The sequence below is a fragment of the Ovis canadensis genome, chromosome 1 (genome assembly GCF_042477335.2).
Source record: "Ovis canadensis isolate MfBH-ARS-UI-01 breed Bighorn chromosome 1, ARS-UI_OviCan_v2, whole genome shotgun sequence".
NCBI classification, from domain to species: domain Eukaryota; kingdom Metazoa; phylum Chordata; class Mammalia; order Artiodactyla; family Bovidae; genus Ovis; species Ovis canadensis.
The window spans coordinates 279,240,600-279,266,624 of NC_091245.1; positions in this window are offsets into that span (position 1 = coordinate 279,240,600).

Genomic DNA, 26,025 nt, shown 5'->3' on the forward strand with positions numbered 1-26,025 from the left:
AACCTCCTTGCTATTATAGCAGAGGATTCTGTGTTGAGTTAAAGGAAGTGCTCTCTGGACATAATGGCTATTGAGTACCAGATTGAAGTCCTCTAAACTCAAATGAGAAGGAAAAGAAAAGAAAAAGGGAAAATATGCAGATGCAAGCCTGACCTGCCATCCTGTGCAAATGTATGAGATGTTACCTTGAAGACAGCTGCTTCACACCTGCAACCTTCCACAGAGTGGGAGCTGTGAACTAAAAACAAGCAGCAACAAAACCGTGACCTTCACCGGGGCTGAAGATGCCCACCAGAAGCCATCCCACTGCCTGTGCCGGAGAAAGGCTAGAACTCTCTGGCCTGGCAATTTGCTTCCCCAGGAGAGCTCTTGTTTTCACTTTTGTCCTTTCTCCCTTGAAGGAAAGCTCGCAAATGCTACGGCATACACGTGAAAGAACAATTTCACAGAGAAATACAGAGAAAGAACGCATGTCGAGGCTGCAGTGTGGTCTGGAGCCGCTGACTGCTTGGCGAGGAGAGGGGATGGGCCCTGGGAGGTGGGACGTGCCTTTGAAGAGTCTGCTGTTTGCCTGCTCCCTGTCCACCTGCTGCTCCCTCCCCTAGGGATTTTCTCTCTAATATGGCTCCGTTTAGATTTCTCAAATGTTAAAAAATGTATATCCTCGACGATGATTGTTAAACATTAAAAATGTGTGTCCCCAATGATGTGCTTGCCGCCACGCTAAACTACTCACTATTTTCGAATAGGGACTGTGCTGAAAATTAATTGAGGAATCACTTATGAATATATCTTCCCCAAAGAAACTCTGATGTGGATGGACTTGTGTTTTGGGGAAAAATCCATTGCAATCACAACCAACATACCTTTGAAGGTCCTAGTTTTTTAGTTACACTGTGCGATTGGGGTTTCCCAGCTGGCGCTAGTGGTAAAGAACCCGCTTGCCAGTACAGGAGACATAAGCAATGTGGGTTCGATTCTTGGGTTGGGAAGATCCCTGGAGGAGGGCATGGCAACCCACGCAAGTATTCTTGCCTGGAGAGGCTCATGAACAGAGGAGCCTGGTGGGCTATAGTCCAAAGTGTCACAGAGAGTGGAACATGACTGAGGCGACTAAGCATGCATACATGTGGACTTAAGTGGATGCTTCTGAGCTAGAGTAGGAATTTGGACACTGTTCAGATCATTATTTCCCCAGAAAACTGAATTCTTGTTTGGATGTGGGACCCCAGGGCTGTTTTCATCCTGAAATACCCTTCAGTGGAGGCTTGCAAGGGGGTTTTCTGTGCATTGGGCGAGGTCAGTAGTGAAGAGTCAATTGCCTCTTGAAGCTCAGGGCTGCTCTTCCTCTGGCCAGAGTGGCAGTGATGTGTGTGTTTATTTTTTCTGCACCGCTTGGTTTGTGGAATCTCAGTTCCCTGACCAGGGATTGAACCTGGGCTATGACAGTGAAAGCCGAGGATCCTAACCTGTAGGCCACCAGGGAACTCCAGAGTGGTGATTTATTCTCTGCAAGAGGATTCCCCTGACTTCCAGTTGAGTAGCAGCCATTCACAGGAACGAAGAGTCTGTACAAGAGTGACGGTTATTATTGAGCACCCACTGTGGGTCACGCACGCTGTCACTCACTACATGTATATTACGTAACTTTGAAGTGTGTTATTTTCACCGTTTTATACAAGAGGGAACTGTCTTTAAAAAAATCAACTTGTCTGAAGCCCTATTCATAATCCATGATGGAATTTAACGGGATTAGAGTCCCAGATTGCCTGCCATCAAAGCCATTTCATAGGTGTTGCAGTGGGCATTCATTCCTTGGCTGTGGCCCTGAGATCTGCTCACCCTCATCATTTTCTCCTTCTGGCATATCTGCCTTCACCGCCTGTGCCCCACAACACATCACAGCCATTTGATTCGTGCAGAGATGACCCCATATCTGCATTGGATGTGAGTTTAGATTGTATAAGGTAAGCGCTAGATTCTATTCCCTTTCACCATTTCCCCCGCCATATTGCCTGGTGCAAACATGAATCGGTATATTCATGAATACGAATATAATTCAGAGTCAGTGAAATCGAATGAGATGTTTGCTGGCCTTCTGGAAATGAGCAGTTTCCTTCTTTACCTGTATTCTATCAGGAAGTGAGTTCTGAAATGGTGGCAGCACTTTCTCACCTACAGGATACAGCACGGCTCTGCTGGGTTGTGTATTGTGTAGAATCTAAGTCTGGGGCCGCTAGGACAGAAGCCAGAGGTGAGAGACAGGATTCAGGCTCATGCTGTCAGGCACTGAGCTCCCGGATCCAGCCTTACCTGAAGCAGGACCTGCTCCTGGGATAATTGCAAACATTCGCTCAAGCCACTATTTCTGGTTTCAGCCACTCAGTAGGTTCTGTGCCACTTTTACCACTAAGAGTTGTAAGGGACACAGATACCCTGGTGTGAATCACGTTCCTGAAACAATTCAGAAACCTAATGAATCGAATTAAGTTACATTCAGGCTAGTCTCCTGAATAGCTGATAGCTCAAGTGGTAAAGAATCCTCCTGCAGTGCCAGAGACCTGGGTTCAATCCCTGGCTTGGGAAGATCTCCTGGAGAAGGGAAAGGCTACCCACTCCAGTATTCTGCCCTGGAGAATCCCATGGACTGTACAGTCGATGAAGTTCTCAAAGAGTCAAACAGGACTAAGCGACTTTTACTTTCATTTCACAGGCTATTCTCACTAAGTGACAAAAGTTGTCCACTTAAAATTTGCAAAGATTCTGAGCAATACAGAATGAAAACAAAGAATGTTTTGGTTAAGGAATTTAAGTTAGGCAGGAAAAAACTAAGTAAATGATGTCATTCTCTGATAACTCTAATTAATCTGAGTTTTAATTCCATAGGAATAATGAAAACTGGGGTCTGGGTTTAAGTTTGAGGAGCAAAACTCCAATTTTTTACATATGCTCAATTTTTAAAAAATGTGGGTATACACTGGTTTCTGATCTGAGGCAATATATTAGCATTTCTTAAGGCAAGTGTATTTCTCTTTATCTGATAGTTTCTCCTTTTGCTGAAGGTATCATGTTGGTACCTTCCCCAACTCCGATCCATGGCAGGATCGGAGCTACAGTTCCCAGGGTGTTTCACGGGCCGCAGGTAAAGCCAAGTCCCCTGCTGCTGTCCTCTAAACGGAGAGACTGACGGAGGGTGGGGAACGCGGTGAGGGAGAGGGGAGGCAGTCACGAGAAAACAGGCAGCGGAAGGAGAAAGAGAGGCTAATTTCAGAGGCTATTCCACTGGGAAATATGAGCTTTAACTGGCAGGTTCCCTTGCTTTCAGGGCCCTTCCAGGGCTGCAGGACGGACTCTACTCACGCATTCTCATAGTCACAGGAGTTTTCAAAATTTTCGAGAGCTAACCACCTCATGCGAAGAGCTGACTCACTAGAAAAGACTCTGATGCTGGGAGGGATTGGGGGCAGGAGGAGAAAGGGACGACCGAGGATGAGATGGCTGGATGGCATCACGGACTCAATGGACGCGAGTCTGAGTGAACTCCGGGAGATGGTGATGGACAGGGAGGCCTGGCGTGCTGCGACTCATGGGGTCGCAAAGAGTCGGACATGACTGAGCGACTGAACTGAACTGAACTGAGCGACTGAACTGAACTGAGGTATTTTAACTGAAATTCGTTAAGACCATTGTCTTTTCTCTCCTCGAATGCTCCTTGCCCCATTATATTTACTTGGGTTGGGTGGCATTGGAGACAGCCCAGTAATTCTAGAAGATGCATTTCTGAGGGATGTGTTTATGTGGGCCACAGACATATATTCAGTTAAGGTGTTGTTAGCCATCCACCCCTGGATTCCCCTGTGGCTCAGAGGGTAAAGAGTCTGCCCACAATGAGGGAGACCTGAGTTTGATCCCTGGGTTGGGGAGATCCCCTGGAGAAGAAAATGTCAGCCCATCCAGTATTCTTGCCTGGAAAATCCCATGGACGGAGGAGCCTGACGGGCCACAGTCCATAGGGTTGCAAAGAGTTGGGCACGACCGAGTGACTTCACTTTCACCTTTTTTTCAGCCATCCATTCCAGCTAGAACTGCCTTCCAGAAATACTCATTCCATCACCTGGGCCAATGAACCCAACATTGAGACAAGAACCTACAAGGTCATATACTCGCTCATGAAATGAGTGGGTGCTAAGGTGTCCAGCCCTAGAAGCATGTAGGCAGTGAGGAGAGACTTGGCTGAAATGCACAGAAACAGAAATGAATCGACGGGAATTCTTCCAATTATTAGAAATGTAACATTGCCAATGGAAGATTCAGTTCTTCCAATACGAAGTCAAACTAGAAAGTGTGCTCTGACCAGAAATATAATAAATAACACACATACAATGGCTCATGGTATATGCATGTCTCTAGAGGAAATAATGAGCTATCTTTTTGTCTTCTAATAAACAATGTTATAAAATTGTCATAAAATAGATGAACAAAGATTTTGCACAAAAATGTGTTAGAAGTACAAGTGGTGAATTAATAAATATATACATCATTTTTGAATTTTGTGCAGTTGAGGATTGTTTATCAACTTTTTAAAATTAGGTAGATTTCCTGGTTTCTTACTGTATAGAAAAAACTCCCAATCTCCTTATTTTCTCAGCCAGGTGGTCATGGGTAAGGTAGCTAATTTGTCTTAATTTTCTTGTCTGTCAAATAGATACAGCAATATCTAACTTAAGTTAGATATTCCAAGTAATACCTAACTTGGAAGAAAAGCTATGACAAACTTAGACAGCATATTAAAAAGCAGAGATGTTACTTTGTAGACAAGGGTTCATATAGTGAAAAGCTATGGTTATTCCGTAGTAATGTATACACATGAGAGTTGGACTATAAAGAAGGCTGAGTGTTGAAGAATTGATACTTTCAAACTGTGGTGTTGGAGAAGACTCTTGAGAGTCCCTTGGACTGCAAGGAGATACAATCAGTACATCCTAGAGGAAATCAGTCCTGAATATTCATTGGAAGGACTGATGCTGAAGCTCCAATACTTTGGCCACCTGATGGGAAAAGCCAACTCATTAGAACAGACCCTGATGCTGGGAAAGATTGAGGGCAGGAGGAGAAGGGGATGACAGAGGATGAGATGGTTGGATGGCATCACTGACTCGATGGACATGAGTTTGAGCGAGCTCCAGGAGTCGGTGAAGGACAGGGAAACGTGGCGTGCTGCAGTTCTGGGGTCACAAAGAGTCGGACACGACTGAGTGACTGAAACACAACAATTGTGTATTAATAATCATTTCTGAACCTAATCTAATTTTTAAAATTTATGTTTCTTTTCTTAAATTGAAATTCTCAATTTAACATTCTTTAGAGCCTAAACACTTGGGCCTGACCTTGGTCTATTCACGCTTTGTATGTTGGAAGTGAAGTCACTCAGTCATCTCCAACTCTTTGTGACCCAATGGACTGTAGCCTGCTAGGCTTCTCCGTCCATAGAATTTTCCAGGCAAGGATACTGGAGTGGGTTGTCATTTCCTTCTCCAGGGGATCTTCCCAACCCAGGGATCAAACCTGGTCTTCCACACTGAGGGCAAACGCTTTACCATCTGAGCTACCGAGGAAGTCGTTCAAGCTTCAGGTGAAAGCAATTGTTTCAACCTCTAGGGGAATTCTTACATCTCCCAGGATTACAGAATGATAACCATCTGTGGGGCCACCGTACTTTTCAGCTCCAACTTTCCTTAAAGGGGCTTCCGGATTTGCATAAAAGGAAAGATCCGGTCTACGTTTTTTCTATGTAAACATTTTATCAGCTTTACTGAGGAATAGTTGCCATCAAACAAGCAGGGCTTATTTAAGGTGTACTGTTTGGTAAGTTTTGACACATGTTTACGCCCACGAAACTATCAACATAATCAAATTAATGCAAGCACCCACCACACCCAAAGTTTCTCCATGCTTCTCCCTAATCACTTCCTCCTGCCTCTCCCCTTCCCAGCCCCAGCCCGCCTCTAATCTGTGTTCCGTCACAACAGGTCTGTTTGTGTTTCTGGAAACATAGACCAACAGAGTCCAGCTGACTGTATTTTTGTTGGTGGGGGGAGTGTCTGGCTTCTTTTGCTCAGCATAATTGTTTTGAGGTTCACCCCTGTCATTCTTGGCATCAATGATTCCTGTGCTTTTACGAGTGAGTTCCATTATGTCACTATTGTCATTATTTAGTCACTAAGTCACGTCTGACTCTGGCCTCCCTGTCCTTCACTATCTCCTGGAGTTACTCAAACTCATGTCCATTGAGTCGGTGATGCCATCCAGCCATCCCATCCTCTGTCGTCCCCTTCTCCTCCAGCCTTCAATCTTTCCCAGCATCAGGGTCTTTTCCAATGAGTCAGTTCTTCTCATCAGGTGGCCAAACATTGGAGTTTCAGCTTCAACATCAGTCCTTCCTATGAATATTCAGGACTGATTTCCTTTAGGATGGACTGGGTGGATCTCCTTGCAGTCCAAGGGCCTCTCAAGAGTCTTCTCCAGCACCACAGTTTGAAAGCATCAATTCTTTGACATTCAGCCTTCTTTATGGTCCATCTCTCAGATCCATACATGACCAGTGGAAAAATGACAGTTTTGACTATATGGACCTTTGTTGGCAAAGTGATGTCTCTGCTTTGTAACATACTGTCTAGGTTGGTCATAACTTTCCTTCCCAGGAGCAAGCGACTTTTACAGTGTATGTTACTATACCACAGTTTCTTCATATATTTTCTCTGTGCTGTTTCCAGTTTGGAACTAATCCAAATAAATTTACCATGAACACTTATGTACTAGTCTTTATTCTAACAGTAAATTTCCTGGATAAGTATCTGGAAGTGGATTGCCTGGATTACACATAGGTACATTTCACTTTTTAAGACAATTATTAAATGTTTTTATCCCAAAGGAGTTGAGCCCTTTTAGAATCATTCTCACCAGTGTGATTAAAGTTCAGTTGTTCCCAAACCCTTGGTAATACCAGGTATGGAAAATGTTTTAAAGAAAATTCTTGCTACCTTAACAGGTCTCTTTTGCTCACTGTGGTCTTAACTTAATGTTACTGAGGATCGTTTCATCTGCTTATCTGCCACCAGTATGTCTTCTTTGGTGGAGTATTTTTTACAAGCCTATTGCCAACTCTTTGTTTTCTTATTATTGAGGTTTGAATGTACACTTTAGATACAAGCCCTTAATCAGATGTGTAATTTGCAAATGTCTTTCTAAGTCTGTAGAATATTTTTTTTATTCTGTTATCAGTGCATTTCAAAAAGCAGAAATTTTAAATTTGATTAAAATTTGATGCTCAGTTTGTTAATATTTTCTTTTAAAGATTGTACTTTTGGAATCATATCTTAAAGTAATACAAAGTCAAAAAAATTTTCTTTATGGTACAAGAGATGTATCATCGATATATATATATGGTATATGTATCCATATCTTGTACTATTAAAACCATATATAATATTCAATTATCTCAGCACCATTTGTTGAAAAGAGCAAAGTCTTCTTTATTGAATTGCCTTGAAACTTTGTCAAAATCAGTTGTCTGAATACGTCTGAATCTATAGACTCTATCCTATTCCACTCATCTATTTGTCTATCTTTACACCAACCTCTAACTGTCTTAAATATTGCAGCTTCGTTGCTGTTCGTCCTCTGAATTGGTCGCCCATTTCCACACTGTTTTGGCTACTCTAGAGCCTTTGGATTTTTGTATCAATTTTAGAGTCAGTCAGTTAATTTCTACAGAAGAGCCTGCAAGGGTTTTAATTGGTGTTTTAAAATCTATAGCTTAATTATTGCACATTTTTAATGTCACTTTTGACAGCATTTTTTTTTTCTTAAACAGCAGAGATTTATATCTCAATGTTCTAGCTATCAGGAAGTCCATGATTTCATTTCTAGCAGATCTATTCTTCAGTGAGGTCACTTTTCCTGGTTTGTAGACACAGTCTTATCCTTAAGTCAGCTTCTCTTTTTCCTTTGTGTAAGGCCCTCACGACCTAATTACCCCCCAAAGGTCCCACGTCCTAACGTCATCCCACTGGGGGCTAGGATGCCAACATATGGGTTTTGAGAAGATGCAAACATCCAGCCCCTTACAGCGTCTCTTGCCAGCAGTATGTGTGGGGCAGACACTCTTCCTCGTTATCATTCGCTTTGGCTCTTCTGGTATGCTATACTTAGAAAAATAGATGGTCTTCATTTTAATACAATAGAATTTTTGCTTTTTGTTGTTGTTTATTATTTTTGTGTCTTGTTGACAAAATCCATACCTATCTTGATGTTAAAAATAATTTCATATTTTCTTCAAAAATCTTGAAATATTGTGACTTTGCTGAGAATTTTTATCATAAATGAATGTTGAATTTTATTAAAAGCTTTTGCTGCATCTACAAAGATAATCATATAATTTTAATCCTTAATTTTGTTAATGTGGTATATCATATTGATTGATTTGCAAATTTGAACAGTCTTTGCATCCCTGGGATAAATCCTACTTGATCACATATGAACCTTTTAAGGTACTATTGAAGTCAGTTTGCTGATGCACTGTTGAAAATTGTTGCATCTGTGTTCATCAGGAATAATTGTCTGTATTCTCTTTCTCTTTTTTTGGTATAGTTTTGTCTGGCTTTGGAGGAGGTCGCCATTAACCCCACAATAGAGCTGCCAGAACTTCCACAGAACTGGGGAAACAGACTCTTGGAGAGCACAAACAGAACCCTGTGCACACCAGGACCCAGGAGAAAGGAGCAGTGACCCCACAAGAGACTGACCAAAACTTGCCTGTTAGGTCCAGGAGTCTCCAGTGGAGGTGTAGGTCTGTGGTGGGCTGCCACAGGGTTAGCTGTGTGGGATCTTTTGAAGGAGGTCACCATTATCTTCATTACTCCCACCATAGTTTGGTCTCAGGTCAAACATCCAGGCGGGAACACAGCCCCACCCATCGACAGAAAATTGGATTAAAGATTTACTGAGCATGGCCCTGCCCATCAGAATAAGACCGAGTTTCCCCCAGTCAGTCTCTCCCATCAGGAAACTTCCATAAGCCTCCTATTCTTATCCATCTGATGGGAAAACAGAAAGAAAACCACAATCACAGAAAAATATTCAAACTGATCACATGGACCACAGCCTTGTCTAACTCAGTGAAACTATGAGCCGTGCCATGTAGGGGCACCCAAGACTGATGGGTCATGGTGGAGAGTTCTGACAAAATGAAGTCCACTGGAGAAGGGAATGGCAAACCACATCAATATTCTTTCCATGAGAACCCCATAAACAGTATGAAAAGCAAAAATATATGACACTGAAAGATGAACTCCCCAGTTGGTAGGCGCCCAGTATGCCACTGGAGAAGAGAGGAGAAATAACTCCAGAAGGAATGAAGAGGCTGAAACAAAGCAAAAACATCGTCCAGTTGTGGATGTGACTGGTGATGGAAGCAAGGTCTGATGAGTAAAGAACAATATTGCATAGAAACCTGCAATGTTAGGGCCATGAATCAAGGTAAATTGGAAGTGGAGTAGCCCGTATAGTCAGCAAAAGAGTCCAAAATGCAATACTTGGGAGAAATCTCAAAAACGACAGAATGATCTCTGTTTGTACCAAGGCAAACCATTCAATATCATGGTAATCCAAATCTATGCCCCAACCAGTAATGCTGAAGAAGCTGAAGTTGAACGGTTCTATGAAGACCTACAAGATCTTCTAGAGCTAACATGGAAAAAAGATGTCCTTTTCATTATAGGGGACTGGAATGCGAAAGTAGGAAGTCAAGAGATACATGGAGTAACAGGCAAATTTGGCCTTGGAGTGCAAAGTGAAACAGGGCAAAAGTTAACAGAGTTTTGCCAAGAGAATGCACTGGTCGTAGCAAACACCCTCTTCCAACAACACAAGAGAAGACTCTACACATGGACATCACCAGATGGTCAACACCAAAATCAGATTGATTATATTCTTTGCAGCCAAAGATGGAGAAGCTCTATACAGTCAGCGAAAAAAAAAAAAAAAAAAAGACTGGGAGCTAATTGTGGTTGTGATCATGAATTCCTTATTGCAAAATTCAAACTTAAATGGAATAAAGTAGGGGAAACCACTAGACCATTCAGGTATGACCTAAATTGAATCCCTTATGATTATGCAGTAAAAGTGGCAAACAGATTTCAGGGATTAGATCTGATAGACAGAGTGCCTGAAGAACTATAGATGGAGGTTTGTTACATTGTACAGGAGGCAGTGATCAAGGCCATCCCCAAGAAAAAGAAATACAAAAAGGCAAAATGGCTGTCTGAGAGGCCTTACAAATAACTGAGAAAAGAAGAGAGGCTAACAGCAAAGGAGAAAAGGGAAGATCTACCCATTTTTTTTTTTTAAGAGCCATGGCTAGATTTTATTTATTTATTTATTCTTTTTTTTTAATTTTTATTTTTACTTTATTTTACTTTACAATACTGTATTGGTTTTGCCATACATTGACATGAATCCTGCAGAGTTCCCAAAAATAGCAAGGAGAGATAAGAAAGACTTCCTCAGTGATCAGTGCAAAGAAACAGAGGAAAACAAAGAATGGGAAAGACTAGAGATCTCTTCAAGAAAATTAGAGATATCAAGGGAACATTTCATGCAAAGATGGGCACAATAAAGGACAGAATATCTTCTTCCTAACAGAAGAAGATATTAAGAAGAGGCAGCAAGAATACACAGGAAAACTATACAAAAAAGATCTTCATGACCCAGATAACCATGATGGTGTGATCACTCACCTAGAGCCAGACATCCTGGAATGCAAAGTCAAGTGGGCCTTAGGAAAGTGAAATGAAAGTCACTCAGTCATGTCCAACTCTTTGTGGCCCCATGGACTATGCAGTCCACAGAATTTTCCAGGCCAGAATACTGGAGTGGGTAGCCTTTCCCTTCTCCAGGGGATCTTCCCAGCCCAAGGATCAAACCCAGGTCTCCTGCGTTGTAGGCAGATTCTTTACCAGCTGAGCCACAGGGGAAGTCCATTGGCCTTAGGAAGCATCGCTACAAACAAAGCTAGTGGAGGTGATGGAATTCCAGTTGAGCTGTTTCAAATCCTAAAAGATGATGTGAAAGTGCTGTGTTCAATATACCAGCATATTTGGAAAACTCATCAGTGGCCACAGGACTGAAAAAGGGAAGTTTTCATTCCAATCCCAAAGAAAGACAATGTCAAAGAATGTTTGAACTACCGCACAATTGCACTCATTTCAATGTTAGCAAAGTAATTTCTCAAAATTATCCAAGCCAGGCCCAACAGTATGTGAACTGTGAACTTCCAGATGTTCAAGTTGAATTTAGAAAAGGCAGAGGAACCAGAGATCAAATGGCCAAAATCCACTGGATCATGGAAAAAGCAGGAGAGTTTCAGAAAAGCATCTACTCCTGTTTTATTGACTACACTGAAACCTTTGATTGTGTGCATCACAACAAACTGTGGAAAAATCTTCAAGTGATGGGAAGAGCAGACTGCCTAACCTGCTTCCTGAGAAACTTGTATGCAGGTCAAGAAGCAACAGATAGAATCAGACATGGAACAACAGACTATTTCTGAATTGGGAAAGGAGTCCATCAAAGCTTTATATCGTCACCCTGCTTATCTAACTTATATGCAGAGTACATCATGCAAAGTCCTGTGCTTGATGAAGCTCAGGCTGGAATCAAGATTGCTGGGAGAAATATCAATAACCTCATAAACACAGATGACAGCAACTTTATGGTAGAAAGTGAAGAACTAAAGAGCCTCTTGATGAAAGGGAAAGAAGAGAATGCAAAAGTTGGCTTAAAACTCAACATTCAGAAAACTAAGATCATGACATCCGGTCCCAACACTTCCTGGCAAATAGATGGGGAAATGGTGGAAACAGTGGCTGACTTTTTTTTCTTAGACTCCAAAATCACTGCAGATGGTGACTGCAGCCATGAAATGAAAAGATCCTTGCTCCTTGGAAGAAAAGCTCTCATCAACCTAGACTTCCCTGGTGGCTCAGGCGGTAAAGCATCTGTCTACAATACGGGAGACCTAGGTTTTATCCCTGGGTCGGGAAGATCCGCTGGAGAAGGAAATGGCAATCCACTCCAGTGCTATTGCCTGGAAAATCCCAGGGACAAATGAGCCTGATAAGTTACAGTCCATGGGGTCACAAAGAGTCGGACACGACTGAGTGACTTAACTTCACAACCTAGAGAGCATATTATAAAGCAGAGACATTACTTTACCAACAAAGGTCCGTCTAGTCAAAGCTATGGTTTTTTCAGTAGTCATGTATGGATGTGAGAGTTGGACTATAAAGAAAGCTGAATGCCGAAGAATTGATGCTTTTGAACTGTGGTGTTGGAAAAGACTCTTGAGAGTCCCTAGGACTGCAAGGAGATCCAACCAGTCCATCCTAAAAAAAATCAATCCTGAATATTCATTGGAAGGACTGATGCTGAAGCTGAAACTCCAATACTTTGGCCACCTGATGCTAAGAGCTGACTCGTTGGAAAAGACCCTGACACTGGGAAAGATTGAAGGTGGGAGGAGAAGGGGACAACAGAGGCTGAGATGGTTGGATGGCATCACTGGCTTGATGGACATGAGTTTAAGCAAGCTGGGGCAGTTGGTGATGGACAGGGACGTCTGTTGTCCTGCAGTCCATATGGTCATAAAGAGTTGAACATGACTGAGCTGAACTAAACTGTCTGCCTTTGGTGACAGGAAAATGCTGACCTTATAGAATGATTTAGGAAGAATTATTTCTTCTGGCAATTTAAAAAAATTTAAATATCTGAATTTTTATTGTTAATACAGAAAAAAAAAGACCCAGATTTTATATACTGATATTTTATCTTGAAATATTTCTGAAACTTGCGTCTATTTTTTTTATTTTTTTTAGATTCCAATGGAGATTACGCATAAAGAATGACATTGTTTTTTTTAATAAAGTTTCTTTTATTTATGTCTTTCCAATCTGGCTGCTTTTATTTCCTTTTCTTGCCTTATTGCTTTGACAAGAAAGTCCTTACAATACTGAAGAGAAGTTGTAGAGAGGGCTGGGTGCTTTGTCCCTGATCTTAGGTGAAGCTATATTTACAGCTTTTTAGCCAAAAATACATATGTATTTTCACATATGTCCTTTATAAAATCGAGGAAGGTCTCTTGTGTTTCTAGTTTTTGAAGAGTTTTCATCAGGATTTTTGTTGAATCTTGTTAAGTGCACGCTTCTCCATCTATTGAGCTGTTAATGTAATTTTTATTCAATTTGTGTATTCGTTTCTTTGTATTTTAATGGCCACTGGAAATGTTCTGCTGTTAAACTGACTTTGCACAAGCTTTCACACTTGTTCATGATATGTTATCTTTTTATATAGTGTCAGATTTAATTTTTTCACATTCCATTAAGAAAACATTTACTTTTGATCATGAAGGATGTTTGTCTATAATGTTTTCCTTTTAGTATCTCCATTGTTTTTGATATCAGGGCATTTCTGGCCTCATAGCCTGAGTTGGGGAGTATTTTTCTCCCTTTCAATTGTGGGGAAGTATTTTTGAAGAACTGATATTATTTTTCCTTAAGTCTTCATGGTAATATTCCAGTGACACTATCTGTGTCTCAGTATTTCTTTGTCAGAAACTAAACTACTAAGTTAGCTTCTTTAATAGATGGAGGGCTATTTATCATACCTAGCTTTTCTTGCGTGAGGTTTGACGGTCTGTGTGTTTCAAGGAATTTGTCCATTGCCTTCTAGTTGCAGAGTTTATTGGTATGAGTTTGTGCATATGATATCATTTTGATATTTGTGGGGTCTCTAGTGATATCTCCTCTCTCTTTTGTGAGAGTGACAATTTACATTTTCCTTTTCCCTGACTAATGTAGAGATTTATCAGTTTTACTCATCTTCTCAAGAAGTAGGTGCATTCTTTCAGTGTTCATACAACTAAAAACGTCTTCATCTTGCTTTCATTTTTGAAAGACATTGTCACTAAGTACTGCATTCTAGAAAGACAGATGTGTTTCTTTTCAATACATGAAAAATGTTGCTCCACTGTTTTGTTTTTTTTTTCTCTTGCCTTGTTTGCAACAAGAACTATTCTTTTCTTTGTCCCTTTGTACACACCTTTTTCTCTGATTGCTTTTAGGGTTTTCTGTCTGTCACTGGTTTTAATCAGTTTGATTACACTGTGGCTTTGTATCATTTTCTTTATATTTCTGTAGGTTCTCAGCTTCAGATATTTATAGTTTTCAGCAAATTTGGAAAATGTTCACCCATTATTTCTTCAAAACTTTTTTTGCCTCTCTCCCCATTGTGACTTCATATTTTAGGCTGCTTGAAACTGCCCCACGCCTCCCTGACACTCTGTGCAAGTTTCAACAGCTCTTTGTTTCATTCTGGATCGTTTCCATTGGAATGTCTTCAAGTTCACTAATCCTTTCTCGCAATGTCTAACCTACTGTTAGTCCTAGAAAGTGTATTTTTTACTTCACACACTGCAGTTTTCAGCACAAGAAGTTTGATTTGGATATTTTAAAATATCTTCCACATTTTTGCTTAACTTTTTGAACATATGGAATACAATTATAATAACCATTTTAATATCCTTCTCTTGTAACTCTAACATCTGTGGTTAGTTCTTAATCAAATTCAATTGATTGATTTATCTCCTTATGATGGATCATATTTTCCTGTTTCTTTGTTTGTCTGGAACTTTTTGATTGAATGCCAGACATTGTAAATTATACCTTGAGGGATGTTGAATATTTGTGTATTTCTATAAATACTCTTGAGCTTTGCTCCGGGACACAGTTAAGTTACTAGGAAACAGTTTGGGCTTTTCTGGTCTTGCTTTTACTAACTGTTAGAACCAGTGTAGTGTTTGCTGCTGCTGCTGCTAAGTCGCTTCAGTCGTATCCGACTCTGTGCGACCCCATAGACGGCAGCCCACTAGGCTCCGCCGTCCCTGGGATTCTCCAGGCAAGAACACTGTGGTGGGTTGCCATTTCCTTCTCCATGCGTGACAGTGAAAAGTGAAAGTGAAGTCACTGAGTCGTGTCCAACTCTCAGCGACCCCATGGACTGCAGCACATCAGGCTCCTCCGTCCATGGGATTTTCCAGGCAAGAGTACTGGAGTGGGGTGCCATCGCCTTCTCCAGTGTAGTGTTTACTCATGGGCTAATTATTCCTCGTCAACAAAAGATGCTTTTGAGCGTGGTACTCAATGCCCTGTAAATCTTTAGGTTTCCCATCTGCCTGATGCATATAGACACTGTTCTTACTCCTGAGTCTTCACTGGGCACTGGAACTTTTAATCCTTTGGCTGATTCTTTGTCTGGCTTCAGGTAGTTCTCTCCCGTGCACGCGTGATCTGTACTGACCTGGGTGTTCAAGGCGGGCGCTCTGCAGAACTTTCCCTCTGCAGCTCTTTCCTCTCCGGTATGCCGTCCTGTGAACGGCGTTGCTTTGCTTTCCTCAGCTCAAGGAGCTGGCTGCATTCCTCCTGGACTCTCACTCTCTAGATGTGACCTGGAAGCTGTCCTGTGAACTGTGCTGCTTTGCTTTCCTCAGCTCAAGGAGCTGGCTGCATTCCTCCTGGACTCTCACTCTCTAGATGTGACCTGGAAGCTGTCCTGTGAACTGTGCTGCTTTGCTTTCCTCAGCTCAAGGAGCTGGCTGCATTCCTCCTGGACTCTCACTCTCTAGATGTGACCTGGAAGCTGTTTAAAGGTAGCAAGGTGGAGCAGCATAGAATTCACCTGATTCATTTCTCATATCTCAGGGACCAGCACCCTTCATCATTTGAAGATCCAGTGTCTTAAAACTATTGCCTCATATATTTTTGTCTAATTTTTGGTAGTTTTAGGTGGGGGTAAATAAGTTCTTTTTTCCCTCCGTCCTTGCCAGAGGCAAGAGTTCTCATTATTTGATTTTTCTTTTTCAGTTCCACTGGATTCTTTAAGATCACAATAAAGTTTAAAAAACAAAAAGAAGGAAAAGATATTTCAGAAAACTCATGAAAAGACTTCAGATATGCAGCATTGGTGTGTTTGAGAATTAAATAGATCAGTGGGATAGTCTCAAATTCAGTTTCATTTATCTGCTAAAGATAAAGGAATTTATACAAAATCTGAAACTCAGATTGCCCTACTGGCCACTGTGTCAGAAGAGTTGAGAGCTACACTCTGGAGAAACAAAATCCCTGACAGTTGTTGACGCTTTCGTAGTAGGAGGCTTCTGTTATTTTAGCAGACAGAAAGACTGCATAAAAATGTCAAAAAGAAACTACTTTTGAAGAAAAAAATAGAAACTGACTCACTAAAGGGACCTATTGGGGATAATTACCCACAGCCTGTGGTAGATCGGGAGGGCTGATTTAAAGTTATTGTTTCTGCAAGTTCTGCAAAAAAACAAAAAACAAAACAAAGATTTTTTTTCCCTTGCTTTGCTGGTAGTAGAAAAATTCCTCCCACAGCCGTAATCTCATGTAAACTGCACAAATGAGTTTTTCTTTCTGAGTTCCTTAAGCCACCTTTTCTGTAATATAGAGTAATATTGCCTTATGACAAAACAGTAAAAAAAAAAAAAAAAAACACTATTGTTTGAAAGAGATTTTTGGTTTTGGGTCTGCTGGTAGATTAAAACGGCTTTATTTTGTTGGTTTCCTGTTGCCTTAGGCAAGTAAAGCTTGAACCTTCTCATCTGACACGTGTTCACCTCTGAGGATGCTGGTTAATTCAAGGTGGAAAGGTTTCAACTTCACGACTCAGACCTCTAAATTCTTGAAATGCCCTCGCATGGGAGACATAAGATAAGTCTTTAATTACTTGAAGTAAATAAATATCCAATCTTTTGGACAATAACATACTCTCTTTCACTCAGAAAATGTCTTGTCACTTGAACTTTAACATCAATAAAAATTTATTAAATTTATTTTAATTAGTCTCATCTCAAGAACTATTATAAAGCACAGAATGATATCTGTGCTTTTCTGGCCCGTATGCTGCTTGTTCTTTTTCGTTTTTCCTGATGTACAGCCTGGAGCCTAGTGAGTCCACGCTCAGTCATATCTGACTCTGCAACCCCATGGGCTGTAGCCCACCAGGCTCCTGTGTCCATGGGGTTCTTCAGGCAAACATACAGCAGTGGGTGGTCATGCCCTCCTCCAGCTAATCTTTCTGACCCACGATCGAGCCTGGGTATCCTGTGTTGCAGGCAGATTTTTTACCATCTGGCCACCAGGGAAGCCCCCTGCCCACCCTGCCTTTTTAACATAGATAGTAGTGTGTAATTCCAAACTCCTAGGTAATTTCTTCTTACTTTCAGCCCATCTTTCCCCTTGGTGACCATAAGTTTGTCTTCTATGTCTGTGACCTGGTTTCTGCTTTGTACAAAAGTTCATTTGTACTAATTTTTCTCCTAGATTCCAAACATGAGTGATGACATATGGTATCTGCCTTTCTCTGACTTACCTCACTTGGTACAACACTCTCTGGGTCCATCTGTGTGGCTGCAAATGGCACTATTCCTTCTCTTTTATGGCTGAGTAATATCCCATGGTTCATCTATGCTGTATCTTTTTAATTCACTCATGCATTGATGGACCTTTATTGAAATGCCTTGGCTATTGTAAATAGCGCTATGAACATTAGGGTGCCTATATATTTTTTCAAATCAGTGTTTTGCCTTTTCCAGATCTATGCCCAGGAGTGAGATTCCTGGGTCATAAGGTAGCTCTATTGTTAGTTTTTTAAGGAACTTCCATACTGTTCTCCACAGGAGCTTATGCTCTTAATTCATACAAATATGTTAGTTGCTCAGGTGTGTTTGACTCTTTGTGACCCCATGGACTGTAGTCCACCAAGATACTCGATCCATGGGATTCTCCAGGCAAGAATACTGAAGTGGCTTGCCACTCCCTTCTCCAGTGGCTCTTCCCAAGTGAGGAATCAAACCTGGGTCTCCTGCATAGCAGGCAGATTTAAAACTCAACAAATTCAGTTTTAAGCTGAAAAATCTTTGTTAAAAAAGAATTTAAACTAGGATTTCAAATAGCTTTAACCAAATCTAAACAGTAATCGTGAACACTAAACACTAAATGTGAATGAACATGGAATAATTGACTGGTTTATCACATTTTCGGAAATCAATTCTGTCTTCTGAGACTTGACGGCGTTCAGGCCCTAGTTCACATTAAGCTCTAATGGAGGATGTCCTGTTGCCTCCTCTATGTCCCCTTTGTGGGGAGGACATCCTGAGTTGTATGAGAATGGAGTTTCCGAGGTTGTCATCAGACAAATACTGAGCAGGGTTATGAAGTACAATCCCACTGGGGAAGCAGGGGAAGCCCCTATAAGTTTTTCCACTTTAGAGCATCTCACCCAAGGGATAAGGGCACTACAGTTTTTATCCTTCAGCATTCCTCAGATGTTGCTTGAGAGTTGCTGCTGGAGGCACGCATTCCAGGAACTTAGCAATTTCTTGAACAGGTGGCAAAGTGAGTTCCACCAGTGAAAGGACACCCCAATGAAACCTGCTGGGGCTAGCAGCTGGGAGGAGGAGCAAGCGCAAGCGAATGCCAGCAGGAGGCGACACGGGAGGGGCACGGACACCATCTGCTGTAAAACTGCCCCTGAGAGAGAAGATGGGACATTCTGGACACACGAGTGTCTACTAAACAAAGGTGCAGACATAACACATGATCTCCTGCATCACCTGGAGTGGGGTTGGTTATGCTGCAGTTAAAAAGCATCCGACTCATAGTGGTTCAATCCCCCCAGAAGTTTATTTTTCACTCATGGTTGCCCAGGGACTCTGGGCAATTGTATTCACTCAAAGACTCAAGATGGTAGAAATGCCACTGCCTCAAGCTCAGCAGACTGCATATCAGAGGGAAGAGCGAGGCTTTGCCTTGGCAATCAATGGTTTGGCCTGCGATGACGGGTGCCTCTCTGCAAGGAGGGCAGGGTCTTTGCCAGCTGAGCCACCGGGGAAACCCTCCTGGTGCCGCTCTGACTTGATCGATCATGTAGGGTTAGCCTCATAGTTCAGCCCACTGTGAGCTGTGCAGATGCCCTCTGCCACGTAACCAGAAGAAGAGAGAAACGAGCGGTTAAGGACTCCCACATCCCAAGACTAACAACAGCTTTAGATGAATCAATGACCTAACCCCCAAAGTGGCATTAATGGGGCAGAAGAAAACCATGAGTGAGATTTGTTCACATTTAAAGTAATTTCTAACTAACATGCAAAGCATAGAAACCACAAGGAAAAGAGACTGACAAATTTGAACAGAAAAAAAATTGAAAAAGCTTGATGTGACGAGTATACCACAGAAAAATAGAGAGTCAGAAGTCTAAAACAGGTGTTAACATAGCAGGATGGATGCTAACTTTCTTAATATACTAAGAAGTAAGTAAGAGAAATTCAGCACCTAGAAGAAAAAGAAGCATGGAAAAAGGCAGTTCACAGATAATGGCCTTTATGTGGCTTGTAAATGCATGACGTACAAAATAAAATAGAAAGACTGCTTTTTTAGTCATTGCTTGGAGCAAAAGTACAAATGTACAATGAAACTCAGGCATTTTCATATGCTGTGGGTAGGTGTGCGAAGAAATTCAGCCTCTAGTTTTATTTGTATTTTTGAACATGTTTATTAACATTTTAAGTGCACATCCTCTTTGACCTTACTAATTCTATGTCTTGGGCTTTAGAGATAAACTTGAGCAAATGTGTTGGATTTATGTGCAAATATGTTCAATGGGACATTATTTGTTATTACAACACTACCCGCCATGTATGGATGTGAGAGTTGGATCATAAAGAAGGCTGAGTGCTGAAGAATTGATGTTTTGGAGTCTTCTCCAACACCACAGACTGCAAAGAGATCAAACCAATCAATCCTAAAGGAAATCAAATCCTGACTATTCATTGGAAGGCCTGATGCTGAAGCTGAAGCTGGAATACTTTGGCCACCTGATTTGAAGAGCTGACTCATTAGAAAAGACTCTGATGCTGGGAAAGATTGAGGGCGGGAGGAGAAGAGGACAACAGAGGATGAGATGGTTGGATGGCATCACCGACTCAATGGACTTGAGTTCGAACAAGCTCTGGGAGATGGTGAAGGGCAGGGAGGCCTGGTGTGCTGAAGTCCATGGGGTCACAAAGAGTCAGACTTGACTGAGGGGCTGAACAACAACAAACTTCCCCAAAACTGATTGTCCATAAACAGGGAATTTGTTAAATGAACTACAGTACATACTTTTAATGGAGTATCATGTAGTCATTGAACAGCATGAATAGACTTCTGGGGCTCATATGGAAGGTCCAGGATGGACTGTTAATGAAACGTAGAATAGCAGAAAAATCTACGGTGGGATCCCATTTGCATATGTCTTGTATATGCGCTGAATGTTGGTAAAAGAGGCATGAGTGATTGTTAAGAGGGAAAAATATGTGAGCAGGCTAATAGGGGTCCAGAGAGGGAGACAGGACCTAGAGTGGACATTATTTATTTTTTGGCGAAGAATATTTATTCTTCCTTCTTTGTGTCAAATCATATCTTTTCCTCTCCCTCAGATCACACTCTTTGGGTAGGCACTTCTTCATCATGACTCCAGAGGCGGAGCATAAAACCCAAGCCCGGCCAAAGGGTCTATATCCCATCCCGTGGGCCACAGGGATTGGCCATGCATGTTAAGAGTTGCACGCTGGTCCAATCAGGGCCAATCTTGGGACTGGCCCAAGATTATAAAAAAAGAATATAAACGTTTTTTTTTTCTTCTTGATGTGAGTCTGTAAAAATCTATGCTCAAACTATTGCAGCATCTGAATATTATGAAAGATGAAATAAAGCATGAAGAAGCAGAGTGCATATGTTCAGGATTAGATCCATGGACATTTCAGTTAAACAAGAAACAAATGAATCTATGCATACGTAAATAAACAAGCCACTTGTTTTTCCCCTTAAGCAAGTTTGAATTAGGATGGAGCTGAGAGAGGTTCTTTTTCTTTCTTTTAATATCCTTCCATTCAGATTGAATAAACATGCCATTTTTGTAGTGAAATCTATTTTATAAATAATAAGTCTCTATTCATTTTATAATTATATTTTAAAAGATAAGCACAATAGGGGGCTTGGTTATATAAAGAGAGATAGTTCTAACTATAATGCAGAGCAACTCTTAAAAAAATAATGAGGATATTTCCTACACTGTTGATGGAAATGTAAATTGGTACAGTCACTACAAAGAACAATATAGAGCTGCCATATAATCCAGCAATCCCACTCCTGGGCATATATCCAGAAACGATGACAACTCTAATCAAAAAGATCCATGCTCTCCAATGCTGGTTGCAGCTCTGTTTACAATAGCCAAGACGTGGAAGCCACCTAAGCGTCCATCGAGAGATGAACAGATAGAGAAGCTGAGGTATGTATGTACATCGGAATTTTGCGCAGTCATGAAACAGAATGGAATAATGTCATTTGCAACAACATGGCTGAACCCAGAAGTTATCATACAAAGTGAAGTGCGTCAGATGGAGAAAGACAAGTATCATACAATGTCACTTATATGTGGAATCTAAAAAAATACATATAAATGAACTTATTGACCAAACAGAATAGACATAGAAAACAAACTTATATTTACCAAAAGGGATAACAGGGGTGGGACAGGGGAGAGAAATCAGGAGTTTGGAATTAACATATACACAGTAATATATGCAAAATCGGTAAAAACTAGGACCTACTATATAGCACAGGGAACTCTATGCAATATCTTGTGAAAACCTACAGAGGAAAAGAACCTGGAAAAGAACAGGTAGCCATCAAAGTGATATGAATCACTTTTCTGTACCCTTGAAACTAAGACAATGTTGCAAGATTAACCATGCTTCAGTGAGAAAAAAGAATTAACTTAAAAAAGGAATGACTCTGGTCTTGCTGTACTCATGCGGAAAGATGCTTTGGAAATGTGAATAATTCAGGTTCCAGAAAACCACGCAGAGCATATATCCTGTTATGAAAAAAAAAAAAACATTTTATGTGCATCAAGATCCTGACAGCTATACAGAAATTTAAATAATCATTGTCAAAGTACTGAGTTACAGGAGGGACGTACACTTCCTATTTTATATCATAGTATTTGGAAATCTTTTATTCTCATCCTCAGGCAAGAAAGTCCTCAAATATATAAGGTTCATATCATCTTTGAAGACAATTCAAAGTGATTTGTTCATATTAGGTAACAAATAAATGTTTGCGGAGTGAGCTAATATGAAAAGGAAGAATTAAAATGAATTAAGAAAGAGATTTTGCCTTACAGAGTAAGAAATACTCAGCAACTCTTCTGTGTCAGATCGGGTGAATTTCTAATACTGCCAGCTCCACCGGCTTTGAAGAGTTAATTCATTTGCAACACCCCAGGCTCTACCCCAGTTCTGCTTGGTCCTTTGTAAATGAAGTTATTCTGAAGAGAAACATTTTGTTTTGTTACTCTAGATTTTTTCAGGAGGGTGGCTGTTAGGATAAACTGGGGTTAAGTTGTACTAACAAAAACTTTCGGGGGCTTCAGTTCAGTTCAGTTCAGTCGCTCAGTCGTGTCTGTTCTTTGTGACCCCATGAATCGCAGCACACCAGGCCTCCCTGTCCATCACCAGCTCCCGGAGTTCACTCAGACTCATGTCCATCGAGTCCGTGATGCCATCCAGCCATCTCATCCTCGGTCGTCCCCTTCTCCTCCTGCCCCCAATCCCTCCCAACATCAGAGTCTTTTCCAATGAGTCAACTCTTTGCATGAGGGGGCCAAAGTACTGGAGTTTCAGCTTTAGCATCATTCCTTCCAAGACATCCCAGGGCTGATCTCCTTTAGGATGGACTGGTTGGATCTCCTTGTAGTCCAAAGGACCCTCAAGAGTCTTCTCCAACACCTCAGTTCAAAAGCATCAATTCTTCGGCGCTCAGCCTTCTTCACAGTCCAACTTTCACATCCATACATGACCACTGGAAAAACCATAGCCTTGACTAGATGGATCTTTGTTGGCAAAGTAATATCTCTGCTTTTGAACATGCTATCTAGGTTGGTCATAACTTTCCTTCCAAGGAGTAAGTGTCTTTTAATTTCATGGCTGCAGTCACCATCTGCAGTGATTCTGGAGCCCCCCAAAATAAAGTCTGTCACTGTTTCCACTGTTTCCCCATCTATTTGCCATGAAGTGATGGGACCGGATGCCATGATCTTCGTTTTCTGAATGTTGAGCTTTAAGCCAACTTTTCCACTCTCCTCTTTCACTTTCATCAAGAGGCTTTTTAGCTCCTCTTCACTTTCTGCCGTAAGGGTGGTGTCACCTGCATATCTGAAGTTATTGATATTTCTCCCAGCAATCTTGTTTCCAGATGGAGAAGCTCTATACAGTCAACAAAAAATAAGACCAGGAGCTGACTGTGGCTCAGATCATGAACTCCTTATTACCAAATTCAGACTTAAATCAAAGAAAGTAGGGAAAACCGCTAGACCATTCAGGTATGATCTAAATCAAATCCCTTATGATTATATAATGGAAGTGAGAAATAGATTTAAGGGCCTAGATCTGATAGAGTTCCTGATGAACTATGGAATGAGGTTCGTGACACTGTACAGGAGACAGGGATCAAGACCATCCCCATGGAAAAGAAATGCAAAAAAAGCGAAATGGCTGTCTGGGGAGGACTTACAAACGGCTGTGAAAAGAAGAGAGGTGAAAAGCAAAGGAGAAAAGGAAAGATATAAGCATCTGAATGCAGAGTTCCAAAGAATAGCAAGAAGAGATAAGAAAGCCTTCTTCAGCGATCAATGCAAAGAAATAGAGGAAAAGAACAGAATGGGAAAGACTAGAGATCTCTTCAAGAAAATTAGAGATACCAAGGGAACATTTCATGCAAAGATGGACTCGAGAAAGGACAGAAATAGTATGGACCTAACAGAAGCAGAAGATATTAAGAAGAGATGGCAAAAATACACAGACTGCTACTGCTGCTGCTAAGTTGCTTCAGTCGTGTCCGACTCTGTGCGACCCCATAGACGCCAGCCCACCAGGCTCCCCTGTCCCTGGGATCCTCCAGGCAAGAACACTGGAGTGGGTTGCCATTTCCTTCTCCAAGAATACACAGAATACACAGAAGAACTGTACAGAAAAGATCTTCACGACCCGGATAATCACAATGGTGTGATCACTCACCTGGAGCCGGACATCCTGGAATGTGAAGTCAAGTGGGCCTCAGAAAGCATCACTACAAATAAAGCTAGTTGAGGTGATGGCATTCCAGTTGAGCTGTTTCAAATCCTGAAAGGTGATGCTGTGAAAGTGGTGCACTCAATATGCCAGCAAATTTGGAAAACTCAGCAGTGGCCACAGGACTCGAAAAGGTCAGTTTTCATTCAAATCCCAAAGAAAGGCACTGCCAAAGAATGCTCAAACTACCGCACAATTGCACTCATCTCACATGTTAGTAAAGTAATGCTCAAAATTCTCCAAGCCAGGCTTTAGCAATATGTGAACCGTGAACTCCCTGATGTTCAAGCTGGTTTTAGAAAAGGCAGAGGAACCAGAGATCCAATTGCCAACATCTGCTGGATCATGGAAAAAGCAAGAGAGTTCCAGAAAAACAGCCTTTGACTCTGTGGATCACAATAAACTGTGGAAAATTCTGAGAGAGATGGGAATACCAGACCTCCTGACCTGCCTCGTGAGAAATCTGTATGTAGGTCAGGAAGCAACAGTTAGAACTGGACATGGAACAACAGACTGGTTCGGGGGTTAGAACCATCCAAATATACTTCCTGTACATGTGACATTTCCAAAGCAAATTAACAATGGGACTGTGCTCCTTATAGTCAGCCAGGAACCCAGGTAGATGGAGTTGCCTCTCAAACTGCAAATCCGGGAGGAAAGTGTACAGAACGCAGCATCCTGGCACACCATGCCCTGGTTCCTCAAGCGGCCCCCCAAGGTGAGTGTGGCCCACCATCTCACGGGCCCTGCAGGTCTTGCGGCTGCATCTCACACTGGGGGCAGGGATGTGCCCAAGTCTGAGACACGGTGGGTGGGGTCTATCTGCATGCAACATCGTCCACACGGACTTCCTTTTCAGCATCCCACTTTGGACTCTCTTCTGTTGAAGATGCTTATGCCTGTATCTTAAGCCTTTGACCATAGACGGCTTCCTAAAAGAAGGCTTCCTCTCACTTCATACTCAAGGCACAAGAAGAGAGAGAGGGCCTACCCACAGCTATGCCACAATTTAGCTGCTGTCTTCTTGTTCTTACTGTAGCTGGTGATCACAGTGCAAGTGAATTCCACCCCTCACGGGTGATCATACTTGAGATTCTGTTCATTTCTCACCTTGGGAATGCAAAGAGAGCACATGTTGCCTACTAGTGAGTTAACAATTTTCTTTAAAATAAAAGTTCTCTGGACATTTAATAGCTATTTTTAGCAAATACAAAGGAAAGTGATACATTGCCATGTTGTGAGGTGTGAGTGCAGGGCCGGCGGGACATGGCACAATGACAGGTAGTGAGAACGGAATGATTAAAATCATAAAGCAAATGCTCACATTTGAAAAAAGGGGATTTTGTTTCACAAGTTCTGAATAATAGGCGCTCTAATTTCTTTTGTGAAATGGACTGCCTCAGTAGGCCAAGTTGTTGTCTTTATGGCCAAGTTTGAACTGCAGCAGAGACAAGCTCTACGCTCATCTTTGGAGTTTTTTTTAACATTCTTTACTTTTGTTTTTATTATTTTGTTTGTTGGTTTGTTTATTTACTTATTTTCTTTTTTAAAAATTGAGGTAAAATTGACGTACCCCATTCGATTGGTGTCAGGCACACGAGGTAAAGATTTGCTTTTTGTATTCACTGCGAAATAATCACCACAATAAGTCTGGCTGCCTTCTGTTATCATACAAAGTTATAGCAAACTTCTTTTTCTTGTGATGGAAACTTTAAATTTAC